We start from the raw sequence: 12,651 nt of genomic DNA on the forward strand, positions 1-12,651 counted from the left end.
TTTTCCACCGCGTAGGCCAGTGGCCTTCGGGTTCCATGTTGAGAGGTGACAGAGCACAGTGATCGATAGCCACAGATCCGGGAAATGGGTTTCAAATCCTAACTATGCTGTGCATTACACCAGAGACTTGGAGCAAGCTTAAACTTAAGATATTTGGCTTCTGCATCCTCGTCTCTGCTACAGGGTTAAACTGGCTCTTACTTCAAGGGCCTGATGTGAGAATCTAATGGGTTCACAGAAGAAAGAAGCCCAGAGGAGGCCTAGGCAGAGAGGGCTGCTATGGTGATGACTGGGTCTTGAGTCCGAGTCCCTTCGGGTAGCTTTGATCGTATTTCTCCACGGGTGTTCTGGCAGATGGTGGGGTGTATGCCTCTACTCAAGGGATTATTAGGGAGTCAGTCCTTCTGGGCTAAAGACCTGCGCGCTCATGCTGGGCTTGTTTGTTTCTGAGACAGTGTTGCCCGGGCTGGCTTCTCGCTCAGTATATAGCTAAGGATGACCTTGAACTTTTCTGATCCCCCTGCCTCAACCTCCAGAGCGGGGATTACAGGTGTATCCTACCATGCCCGACTTGCACAGTGGTTGGGATCAAACTGCTAGACAAGTACTCCACCAACCGAGTGACGTCCCCAGCGTGACAAGTGTTCTTAAGTCTAGAGCATAGCTGGGACTCTTAGGCCATCCAGGACAAGGTGGGATAATTCCCAAATGATTTGTCTTGGGCCAGGAAGGATAGTCCCCCACTTCTTACTACCACCGATTTGCACGTGGATGGCCACATATCACTGGTCATCACTTAAAGCCTCAGGCGTCTGATCCAGACCCACTTGGGTGTGAATTCGGAGCTCCGCACTGACTTCAAAGGCAGTGAACACTTAGGGATGTTACAGAACCCATAAAACAGTGTGATGTACATAGCACAGAGTTTCTGTGAGGCTGGAGCACACAGCACAGAAGAAGCACTCGGCTCAATGGAGTGTCCAACCAGGCGTGGCTATGTATGTTAGTGTGTGTAAGGCCCTGATTTGATCCCCGGCTCAAGGAACAACAAAATCCTAACAGTGGTGCTTAAAAATAAGGTGATGGTGTGGGTCTTTCTTAGTTGCAGGATTATAAGATAGGAAGGTGTCCTGTGGGCAGTGCTGGCTACCACCTGCAGCTCCTGTTGTGAACCTTTGGTTTCAGCAGCTCTGGGGTGGACAGCTTGTAGAATGGATAGGTTTGGTTGCCCGTGGCTTTTGTGGATTCCTGAAGTGTGGTTTCTTTGTGTAAGCCAGTTAATCAAGGCCAGAGGGACACAAAGACTACTGTTAGATATTTTTCTAGTCTTTGCCTTTGGTCCCATTTTACGGATAAGGTAAACCAGCTGAGATGGCAGTAGAGGGAAGTGCCCTCTCCATTCAGAGTTCCCTCCCAAAGGCAGGATTCCAAATCAGCTTTGTTTCTAATACCTCCAGTTAAGCCTTCGATGTAAAGTAGACAAAACATTGTTCACTACACCTTGCTGGAGTGTCACCTGCCAAGGTTACTTAAGATACAGACATGTACAGTCTTAAAGAGGCGACATCACCCATAATTAGAATTTCTTTGAGCAGCTGTCTTCAAAATAATACTATTAGAAAGGTTTCCCTGGGCTGCGGCTGCAGCTGAGCAGAAGAGAGTTTACCTGGCAAGTAGGAGGCTCCAGGTTCTAATCCTCACACCAGAAGAAAATCCAAACCCAGCAGCAGGACTAAAGGTACTGTCTTCCAGCACAGTCACAGTCAGTCACTAGGTCACTACATAGTTACCTGACAGTGTCTAGTGTGTACTTTACATGTAATTTCCCTATTTGTCCTTAGAATGTTGTTCCAGCTCTGGAATCACATACTATACCAATTAGTTCTGCCCCCTCTTCTAGTTTTGTTTGTTTGTTTGTTTGTTTGTTTGAGACAGGGTCTTTACAGCCCAGGCTAGCCTCAAACTCCTTTCCCTCCTGCCTCGGCTTCTCAGGTGCTACAATTACATGTATATATGCTGCCAGCTTTTTTTACCTTCCTTGAACTAAAACAGCCCCCACTGCTGTGGATTACATGGACTGTCTGAGGAGTCCATCCCAGTTCCTCACAGAGGATCTTTCTTTAGATTTTTCCCATTTATTAAAATTATTAAATTTTATTAAATTCACTATTAAATTCAATTGAAGGTCTGGGGCAAGAACAGGCAACACCTTCCACACCTAACCCAAAGGCCTGTGGAGAGTCCTGTGTTTAAGGTGCTGAGTGTGATCACCGCTCTGTTGGGGACCTAGACCCTCAGGAGGTTCTGTTCTTTAAGGGTGAATAGTGATTGTCTTTGTCTTAGGGCACTGAGCTGAGTCTGTTCTCCACAACTTTTTTCCTAGCAGCTTTAGTGTCTACCAGTGTTTTTGTGTGAATCAGGGTGCTCTAGTGAGTGACATAGGGCAATGTGTGTTTCCTGACCTGGGAGAGGTTGATTCTAATTGAAGACATTAGACATCTCTAGTCAAAAACTCAGGAGTCGGTGCCCAAGGAGCCCGGGGCAAGTACAGGGAGACAGCACGGGCAGTACTAGCCGTGTGACGTCATAGTAGATGGCCATCAGGCTAGCTGGATCCTGACAGACGGTGGCTTGTGAGGAGGTTTGGGATTAAGGTTTGGTGTTGGGGCACTGGTTAGATCAGAGAATTCACACTGGTAAATGGTGTGCTTACTTTCAATGCTTTGGGGATAACCATAACTACATGGTGCTATGTCTGACACAGTCTGGCTGCTGTATGGAATTACCAGGTCCCAGAAACTTAGACAGGGCACTAGGCTTTCCCTGAGGACAGACGGCAGCATGACAAAGTTCTTGGTGACGGGGCTTTTCTGGTTAGACCCACAAGTGGTCTTCCCTTAGGGTCTGCACACACAGAGAGAAATCCTGTTCCTCTTCCTCTCTCCCATCATGAGAGCGCCATTTCTGTGACATCAGCTCAGCCTGTTTCCACCTGCAAAACATAAGAATTTGGGGCTGGAGAAGAAACAACTCCTGGCTGTGCCTTGTACATGCATTGGACCAACTTGGTCCAGTAGGTTCCACTTATCGAAGTAGGAGAGATCAGAGCTACAGGCAGGTACATGTCCCTAGTGGGAAGAAGAGGGCTGTTCCGGCTCTGGATAATGAGCTTGCGGGCAACACACACAGATCCTGTGATACCTTTGTTCAGAGTGTGAAACATTCAGGACAAAGCAGAGTGTGTGTGGGCCTTTGCCCTGGGAGATACCGTGTTCTAGAACTCACTCCAAAGTACAGGACAGGACTGGCTTGAGAAACGGCCTGTGAAGGGACATTACGACCTGTCCCCTCTCCTGGCTTAAAAGCATTAACTGTGCCAAAGCCACCATCTTGGAGTCAGCTGCCTAAAGTTGTCTGTGAACTGGGACACTTAAAGAGTGGATGGGTCCCTGACGTGGCCATGTGCATAGAGCTGAGCATAGACTGGACCCAGGAGGAGAAGAAAGGCCTTCTAACTAAGTTTTGTCTCAAAGTGTCTGTTTTTGGGTTTGTCCCTGCATTGATCTGCAAGGGAATGAGGCAAGTAACGGCCCCTCGGGGACTTTGAGGACTTTGCTCTCAATGTCAGCCGTCATTTTCAATCACCCTCTCCCTCCCAGCCATTAATTTTGGCCCAGGATCATGGGGACTTGTCCATCTATCACTCCTAATTGACACTAAATGATCTGTCAGTTTATTGATGAACGGCAGGAGTGGAATTGTCACAATATATTTTACTTTCCAACAACTCCTCCTGACAATTTTACCTTGTCCATCTCACTCTGCTCGCATAAATCTCCATTGGCCGCTCACTCCTGCTCACGGGCCGCTCCGGTGCCAGCCACTTCCACACCGGCCGCACGTGTCAAGGGCATCAAGATGGCGGGAGAACTGTATGCTGGTCCCGAGGTTACCCCCTTCCCTCCTCCTCCTCCCTTCTCTCTCTCTTTTAATGGCATAGATGTTCCAAGAATACTAAAGGGCTTCTTTCGTCTCTATGTCATTGCCATATTGGAGTCTCTACCTTCTTGTTAGCAGCGAGTAGTTAATTCTTATTAGGTTACAGAAGTGTGAAAGGCAAAAACTCACCGGGCTAGAGGGCTCGGTGGTCTGGAAGCACAGCTGCAGGCACAGGCTCTGTCCTCTTAACCCAGCCATGTTACAGCCTGCCCAGCCCCACCACAGCCTGTTCATTAGGAAGGTGTCATAGGCGTGGGTTTGTTGGGGCTTCCCTCCGTGTGCTGTGTGTGGTTCTGCGGATGCAGGCTTGCTATGATCTTCTGCCCTTGGGTCTGCGCCAGGCCTTGTGCTGCCAACACCCGAGGCCGTGAGAAGTCTTATCCATCCATCCTGGCTTGCCACGCAGATGGTTCATTTCAGCACTCCATAACGTGAACGATGGGAATTTGCTGGTTTAGACACAGGTATGGATAAACAGTTCATCTGATGAAGATGTACGTAGGGAAATGGAAATCCAGTGGTGAGCAGATCAGCCTGACAGCGCTGCTGAATCCCTCGCTCCTGCAGGAGATCATTTTTGTTAATTGATAAGGACTGTTTTCGTTTATTAGCCACCATGCTGGTTCATGCCCATCAAAATTAATAATAATTCCTTAATGTTATCTGATATCCATATCATAGTCAGTTAATTTCACTGTAGCAAAGATGTCTTGGTAGAGTTGGGCTGTAAAAAGGGAAAATCAAGGCCCACACTTTGTTTAGCTTTTACATCTTTTGCTTTCGTTTGTGTTACACACTCCCTCCTTTTCCCCGTGCTTTTTGATTTCTTTGCTAGGCAGAGAGCAGAAGGTAAGAAACAACCCACAGAGAGTCCGATATTCTGGATTTGGACCATTTCTTCTGAGTTGGGATGTTTAAATTGATTCTCAATCTCTTCATGGCCTTGTTCCAAGGGAGAGTTAGAGCTAGATCTAGCTGGAGATTCAAATTACATGCACTATTGTGGTTGTAGTTCTTCATTGTATGAAGCTTAGGTGTGAGGAGGCCCAGGTGTGAGGAGGCCCAGGTGTGAGGAGGCCCAGGTGTGAAGAGGCCCAGGTGTGAGGAGACCCAGGTGTGAGGAGGCCCAGGTGTGAGGAGGCCTGGATGTGGGATGTACAGGTGTGGGAAGGTACAGCTACAAGAAGGACATTCCTTCCACTCCACCATTCTATTCAGACTCCTAATATGTACAGTATCCATTGGTGAGAGTTGCTTAAGGAAGTGGTTTCAATAACGGCTATCATATAGTGGGTTTTTAAAATTTTCTACTTCTTACTAAAAATTATTCTCTAAAAACTTTTTCATCCAATGATTGGATTGTCCAAAATATAATCTGTCGTTGATATCCTGCCTCTGTGTTGATAACCTTTATTTTTTAAAACTTCAAACCTATGCAAGGGTATGAGTGGTTCAGTGAGCACCCACATCCCTTCATCTGAAGGAGCACCGTGTGTGTACATGTGAGTGTGAGTACCTGCAAGTGTGTGTACCTGTGAATGTGTGTACCTGTGAGCCTGTATACCTGTGAGTGTGTGAACCTGTGAATATGTATACCTGTGTGAGTACCTGTGAGTGTGTGTACCTGAGTGTGAGTACCTGTGAGCCTGTATACCTGTGAGTGTGAGTAGCTGTGAGTGTGTGTACCTGTGAGCCTGTATACCTGTGAGTGTGTGTACCTGTGAGCCTGTATACCTGTAAGTGTGAGTACCTGTGAGTGTGAGTACCTGTGAGCCTGTATACCTGTGAGTGTGTGTACCTGTGAGCCTATATACCTGTAAGTGTGAGTACCTGTGAGTGTGAGTAGCTGTGAGTGTGTGTACCTGTGAGCCTGTATACCTGTGAGTGTGTGTACCTGTGAGCCTGTATACCTGTAAGTGTGAGTACCTGTGAGTGTGAGTAGCTGTGAGCTGATATACCTGTGAGCCTGTATACCTGTGAGTGTGTGTACCTGTGAGCATGAGTACCTGTGAGCCTGTATTCCTGTGAGTGTGTGTACCTGTGAGCCTGTATACCTGTGAGCCTGTATTCCTGTGAGTGTGTGTACCTGTGAGCCTGTATACCTGTGAGCCTGTATACCTGTGAGTGTGTGTACCTGTGAGCCTGTATACCTGTGAGTGTGTGTACCTGTGAGTCTGTATACTTGTGAATATGTGGCTCCTTCCTAGTTGTCCAGGTTGCTCTTTTCCTAATTGTTCACTGAGCACCTTGGGGCCCCTGCATTGCAGATCACTAGAACAGAGTTACTAAAGATTCTTGTCCATTTTCTGTACTTCTGGGTCTATAATGCTGGACACACATAGATACACAATACATAGTTGATCTGTGATATTGCTTTTTGCTCCATAATTAAGAAGGAACCATGTTGTCCCTGAATCCAGAGAAGGAAAGCCCTTAACTTTTGACTTTCAGATTTTCATTAATGAACACAATTTTGATGTTTGGATTTCAAGAAAAACTACATAAACTTGGAAGTCTTGAAAATTGATTTTGTACATGTTAGCTTTACCTAAAAAGAAACCAAAACTAAGAGTCCTGGGCACCAAGAGGGAGCAGTTCCTTGAGTTACAGCAAGTTAATCTGTGAGGTGATGAGGGTCCAAGATTGATTCATGAACACACACATACTCACAAACACACATACATGAATGCATGTCCCAAACAACTGACACTAGGACTTAGGGCTCATCTGTATGACTTTCAGAGATGCTCATGTGAATTCCTGTTTGCATCCATATGTTGTCTATGTGTGTATGTGTGTGTGTGTGTGTGTGTGTGTGTGTGTGTGAGAGAGAGAGAGAGAGAGAGAGAGAGAGAGAGAGAGAGAGAGAGAGAGAAGAGAGAGAGAGAGAAGAGAGATTTTCCTACAGTAAGCTTCTGAGATAGTGTAAGCTTAGACATTTAGCACACATTCTGTAAAACCCTCTGTTGTGTGACACTTCTCCTGGGAAGACATGAATAAACATCTACTCACCCAAGATAGGGGACAAATGACACACCAAAGTATGAACACCACCAAAATCCAACCAATGACCTAGTTGAGTTGTACTGGGATTTCCTGCAAGTGACTGAGTGAGGGGTGACTTATAAGAACAAGGATTACTCAAAGACAGCTAAATCACCAGAATTCACTCCAGCATGGGTGACAGCTCATGAAAGCTGGAAACTAGAGCACACTGTACAGCCTTCCAGCAGATCAACAGGTTGGAGTGTCTCTTCCAGACAGCTTGACTGGTCTGAGTCTCTTCTAGGTAGGTACCTCAGCTAGTTGTCCAGATAGCTCTGACTGTCTAAGAGTGTCTTCCAGAAATTCTTACTGCTTCTGTATGTTTGGAGATGGATGGATGAACTTAGCCAGTTTCAGGAACTTCCTGAAGGTGTTGAGTTGTCTCCACCCTGAGTTTAAAGAGCTTCCCAAACAATGGAATCTTAGAACACCTAGGGCTTTAGGAGCTTCACAGTAGTCTAGAAAGTTTTGTCCCTTATGGAAATTGCCTCACTTTTTTTTTTTTTTAAAAAAAACATCCTCCAAGAGTAAGTTCTGTTTTTCTCTAAATATATCTGCAGAGCCTGGGCTGAAAGAAGGAAGAAGATGATGTAGAGAGGTTTTTGTTTAATGAATTTAGAAAAATCACAATCACGCCAGGCATGCTGACTCAGACCTATAATTTTAACCTCTTAGGCTTCTGAGCCAGGGAGATTGCAAGGCCAGTCTGGCAGCTCAACGAGACCTTGTCTCAAAACTGAAAAAGAGGCCAAAGGAAGCTGGGGATACAGCTCAGTGGTGGAACAGCTGTTTGCATGGCCCCATGGGCAGTCTCCATTCTGCAAAAGCAAGCATGAGTAAGCAAGCCCCACAATTAATCCTGATTAATTTTAGTCCACCTGCATTGTCTATGGCTGAATATCAGATATATTCAATAGGACCCAAAGATAAACTAAATAACACCCAGCCTGTGTGCATTGAACTAAGAAGTAAATGGCAAGGATCCTCTTGGAAGTAGGGAAAGTGGGCTGGTGTGTCAGCCTTTCTGCCCTGTCCTCCAGCATTTCTATTCTGCTGGAGTTAGTTTGTTTGGGAGCTGATAGGGGAAGGAGTGAGGAGGATGGGCAAGATCATGGCAGAAGAGGATGATGCAGGAGATGGAGGAGGCTGAGTTGCCCCTTCCTACTCAGCCCTGCAGCCTCATTGCAGGGAGAAGCTTCCCAAATCTCTCTCTGGTATTAGGAAAGGCAAGCACTGGAGACGGGCCCTCTGTCCAGCACAGACAGCAGCCTGGGCCTTCTGGGGTTACTTGTTGCATTTTTGTAGAGGAAAACCTAGGCTTAATACTGAAGTATAGGATCTGAAGAAATAGCTCAGTGATTAAGAGCACTGGCTGCTCTTCCAGAGGACCTGGGCTCAATTCCTATCATGACAGCTCACCACTTTCTGTAACTCCAGTTCCAGGGCTCCAACACCCTTATACAGACATAGATGGGAGGCGAAACACTAATGTATAAAAAATAAAAATAAATAAATTGTTTAAAAAAAGAAAACCAACCTAAGTATAACCAGACTGAGAATTCCAAAAGGAGGGGAGGAGAGGACATGTGGAGGCTTTGCAAGTTTGCTTCATGCCTTTTTTGTTTTTTTCCTGAGACAGGATTTCACTCTGTAGACCAGGAACTCATTATATAAGCCAGGGTGGCCTCTGTTTCCAGTGTGGTGGGATTACAGTCATATTGTGTGTGTGTGTGTGTGTGAGAGAGAGAGAGAGAGGGAGAGAGAGAGAAGGAGTGAGAGAGGGAGGGAGAGAGAGGGAGAGAAGGAGTGAGAGAGGGAGGGAGGGAGAGAGAGGGAGAGAGAAAACTCTGGATGGAATTTAAAAAATACAAAAAGGTGGAATAAGAAATGAAAGTCCCCCATCCCGCCTCCCAGCCTAGAAGCAACCACAGTTACCATGTGTGCATATGTGCACGTATTTGTTACACACACACACAAACACTGGTTAATGTATTTCCCCTTCCTACCCTAACACAAGAGGCAGAACCATTCCTCTGGACTTTCCTGTCTGGACCTCAGAGTGCTGTTTCTTACCAGTCTTCCAAATCTCACTCCAAGGCGGAGGGGAAAGAGACCAGGAAGGCAGCTATCACGTGGCCCTAGGAAGTTTCATAGTATGCACATGGGGATAGGCTAGGGAAGAGGTATGACATGCACCTCACTCTGTCTTGTGATTTGGGGGGCACTTTCACACACCTCCACCTTGGACAGAACCAGGGATATTCTGTGCAGAGTCAGTGGCAGCTTGAGGCCCTGTGTAGTGTCACAAAGCCAATTCTCTGGTGCAGCAGCGCATGAACATGAAGTGACTTTGTGACTGCTTCTCCAATCACAGCAGCATTTAGCTCTGCAGAGTGGAGCAGTTGGCTGCTAGGTGGCCCTCGCTACCTCTCTCTGGAGCACGGACACCAGATGCCTCAAGAGGCATCAAGGAGAGGAAAACTGACCGTCTGAATTGAGCTTGTTATCTACAGGGAGAGAACATCTGGAAATCCATGGTGCAGCTTTCTAAGGCCCTTAGTCCTCAGGTCCTTGTCCTAGTGTCTGTGTGCTAGCCTGGTAGACCGGGGATGAGTGCCAGATCTCTTCACTCCCCAGCCCCTCTCTCATGGTAACCTTTTCTTAGCTAAGTTATCCTTGATGTCATTGTAATTTAAAGTCCAGCTGTGCTGCTAGAATGAATTCTTACATGTCCTGTGAAGACTTTGACCTTTAGCCTTTCATAGTATCTAGTTTTGCAGAACCGAAGCTGTCTAGCTTCACTACAGCTGGTCATTTCTTGGAACCGCAGCTGGGATTATAGAGCTGGAGACAGGCTGCCTGAGCGGAGTGGACGGCCCTGGGTAGTAGCCCTTGAACAGCCACAGGCGAAAAGCCGATTCTCCCATGGAGCATTCTTGTTTCTCTGGACTTCCCATGGTGCAAAGGTCCCCTCTCCAGAAAGTTCAAACCTGTGTCTCTTTATCTGTCCAATTCTGCTTTTGCCAGAAGAGTCACCTGGGGTCTGTGTTAAACCCTGCACTTCTAGAGAGCTCACAGACAACCACCTTGTTTTAAAATAAAGCCATTTTCCTGATGTAAAACTGCAAACAAGACAGAAATAAAGTAAATTTACCCACAGCTACTGCCTCTCCAATCCTGGTCGCCTCTCTAGAGGTAAGTTCCCAGAATCAGGATTGTTTGCCAGTGTCCTGGAATACTTCAGATGTACAGATGGCCCCTGACCAGTTTGGCAGGTGACTTCTGATATTTTTTTCTCTTTTCTTTTTCTTTCTTTCTTTCTTTCTTTCTTTTCTTTTTTTTTGGGGGGGGGTGGTTGGCTATTTTAAGAGTCACACTCATATTCCCTGGACTTCACCACCTTCTAGTTTGCCACATGACATCTGGTATGGTGCCCTTGCCTGTTGCTAGAGCTCATCAGACATTTCCCAGGACTCTGTTGATACACGTCTTCCATATACAGTCTTGTGTGTGGTTAGAACAGCAAGACTAGCAGACATAGCCATAGCCCCCAACCTCCATAGGCCTGTCCTCTTTAGAGCTGTGCTTCTGCCATTCCCTGCCCTGCAGAGGAAGGTGAGCGCGAAGGATGCAGTCTGCACTGAGGCATGAGCCAAGGCCCTACTAGACCTACCATTAACAGGCTTAATTAGGCCAGTCATTAAGTTCAATTAGGCATTGGAAGTGACTGTCTCTTCCAACCCCGTAGTGCCCTCCAAGAGCTGGATCTGCTCCCAGCCAGCCAGTTTGGGAACTAGGCAGTTAGACCCTGGGGCCCCAGCAACCTCTGTCCCTGTTTCTAGGGCTGTGACTCCTGTGCCAAGCCCAGGACACAGTAACCCAGAGTGAGGTGCTGAGAATATGTGCTAATATGGCCAGGCATCTGTTCGCTTAGCTTGCTGACTGAACACTGGTCCTCTGCTAATACCCTTTCCTGTGTCTGAAATGGGAGCCAGCATTCTTTTCTCTCTTCCTTTCCTCACCATGTGGCCATGGTCACATCAGGTGTATTCTTTGGCCCACGGTTCCCTGAGGAACTGGGACTAGAACTAGATGGTCACGTGGCCAGAGAAATGGCTCAGTTGATAAACTCAACCCCCATGTAAAAGAAGCAAAGCACCATGGCACATGCCCGTATTTCCAGTGCCCGGGAACTGGACACAGGACCAGCTCTCGGGCTTGCTGACTAGTCAGTGTAGGCTAATTGATGAGTTCCGTGCTCAGCGAATGTCATGTACATGTGTGTATGGACATTTACCCAAACACTAAACATGTACTTGTATGGTAGCACACATGCAGGAACATGCACATGAACACATACAAACACGCATGAGAACTGGATGACCCCAGAGTTTCCCTTCTCAGCTGTAGCATGTGTTAACTCTGGGAAATAAACTCTATGAATCCATGCACACCTTAGAGGCAGGAAGTTTGAGGAGACTGAGCCTTGAGCTTTCTTATCAGCAAGTGAGGATGTTTTAAGGAAAGGCAATGAGTGGGATGCAGATCCCTAGGTGGGTCCTGTAGGGGTGCTGGGGGGGGCATGGCTCTGAGTTTGTAACTCAGCACCGTTGGCTCTGCTTAAGTTTCATTAAAATCAAGCCTCAGACTGTAGTTGAGGCTCAGGGGTAGAGCACATGTGAAGCCCTGGGTTTAGGGTTTAGTCCCAACACAACCCACCAAAACACACACACACACACACACACACACACACACACACACACACACACACACACACACACCTCAAAGGCCTCTGTGCCTCTGAAAGCCCGAGTGAGCATTCAGCACATTTCCTAGCTGCCGGCTCCGAAGAGGTCATTATCATCCAAGAATTACTGCTTTGAAATGAATCAGTGGATGGAAGTGAGGCGGGGTTGGGCCTTCTGGTCTCGGGCAGGTGTGTGGAGGCCTAGCTGCACCATGGGTGTTTAGAATAAGCTACTGTGGGAACGGTAACCCAGGGGTAGCTCATGGCTGAAAAAGAGCCTGGAGCTGCAGGCATGACCACCTTTTAAGGAATGGGAACCAATACTCAGCACTTCACTGCTGAAATCAGGGTGTGTGTGTGTGTGTGTATGTGTGTGTGTGTGTGTGTGTACACCATAGCACAGCTGTAGAGGTCAAAGGATAACTTTGAAGAGTTAACTTTCTCCTTCCATCATGTACATCCAGGTGAAAACGAAGGTTGAAGCTGCCTGGGTTCGGAGGTTTAGGGATTCAGTGAACCTGTGCGGACACCCCTTCTTCTAGCCACCTGGCAGGACAGTTGAGAGCTCATGGATGGGTTAGAAGACTCATTCAGAGAAAGTCAGATTTCTCCATGCAAGTGACAGTACTGTCCCTCAAATGAGACTGGTAAAGGACAGTTTCCTTCCTGTCCTCCCTGTCTTCCTCATTAAAATCATCTTCCCTCCCCCCTGCTTTCTGCCCCTCCACGTTTGGGTCTCCAGACAGGTCTGTAGCAGTGCGTTACACTGTCTTATTGAAATCTTCAGGCAGGGCTAAGCCCGTTGTGGAGTAGGGGCTGTCAGAATAGAGGATATTCCCTGTAAACAGGATGTGGACCAG

At 47.1% G+C, this 12,651-nt stretch overlaps 1 protein-coding gene across 1 annotated transcript in view; it reads left to right on the forward strand.

The window, feature by feature from the left end:
- IFT43 (intraflagellar transport 43) overlaps nt 1–12,651 on the forward strand; it is a 71,459-nt gene that overhangs the window by 28,937 nt on the left and 29,871 nt on the right. The window lies entirely within an intron of this gene.

The sequence above is a fragment of the Micromys minutus genome (assembly GCF_963924665.1).
Source record: "Micromys minutus genome assembly, chromosome: 1".
Classification (NCBI taxonomy): Eukaryota; Metazoa; Chordata; class Mammalia; order Rodentia; family Muridae; genus Micromys; species Micromys minutus.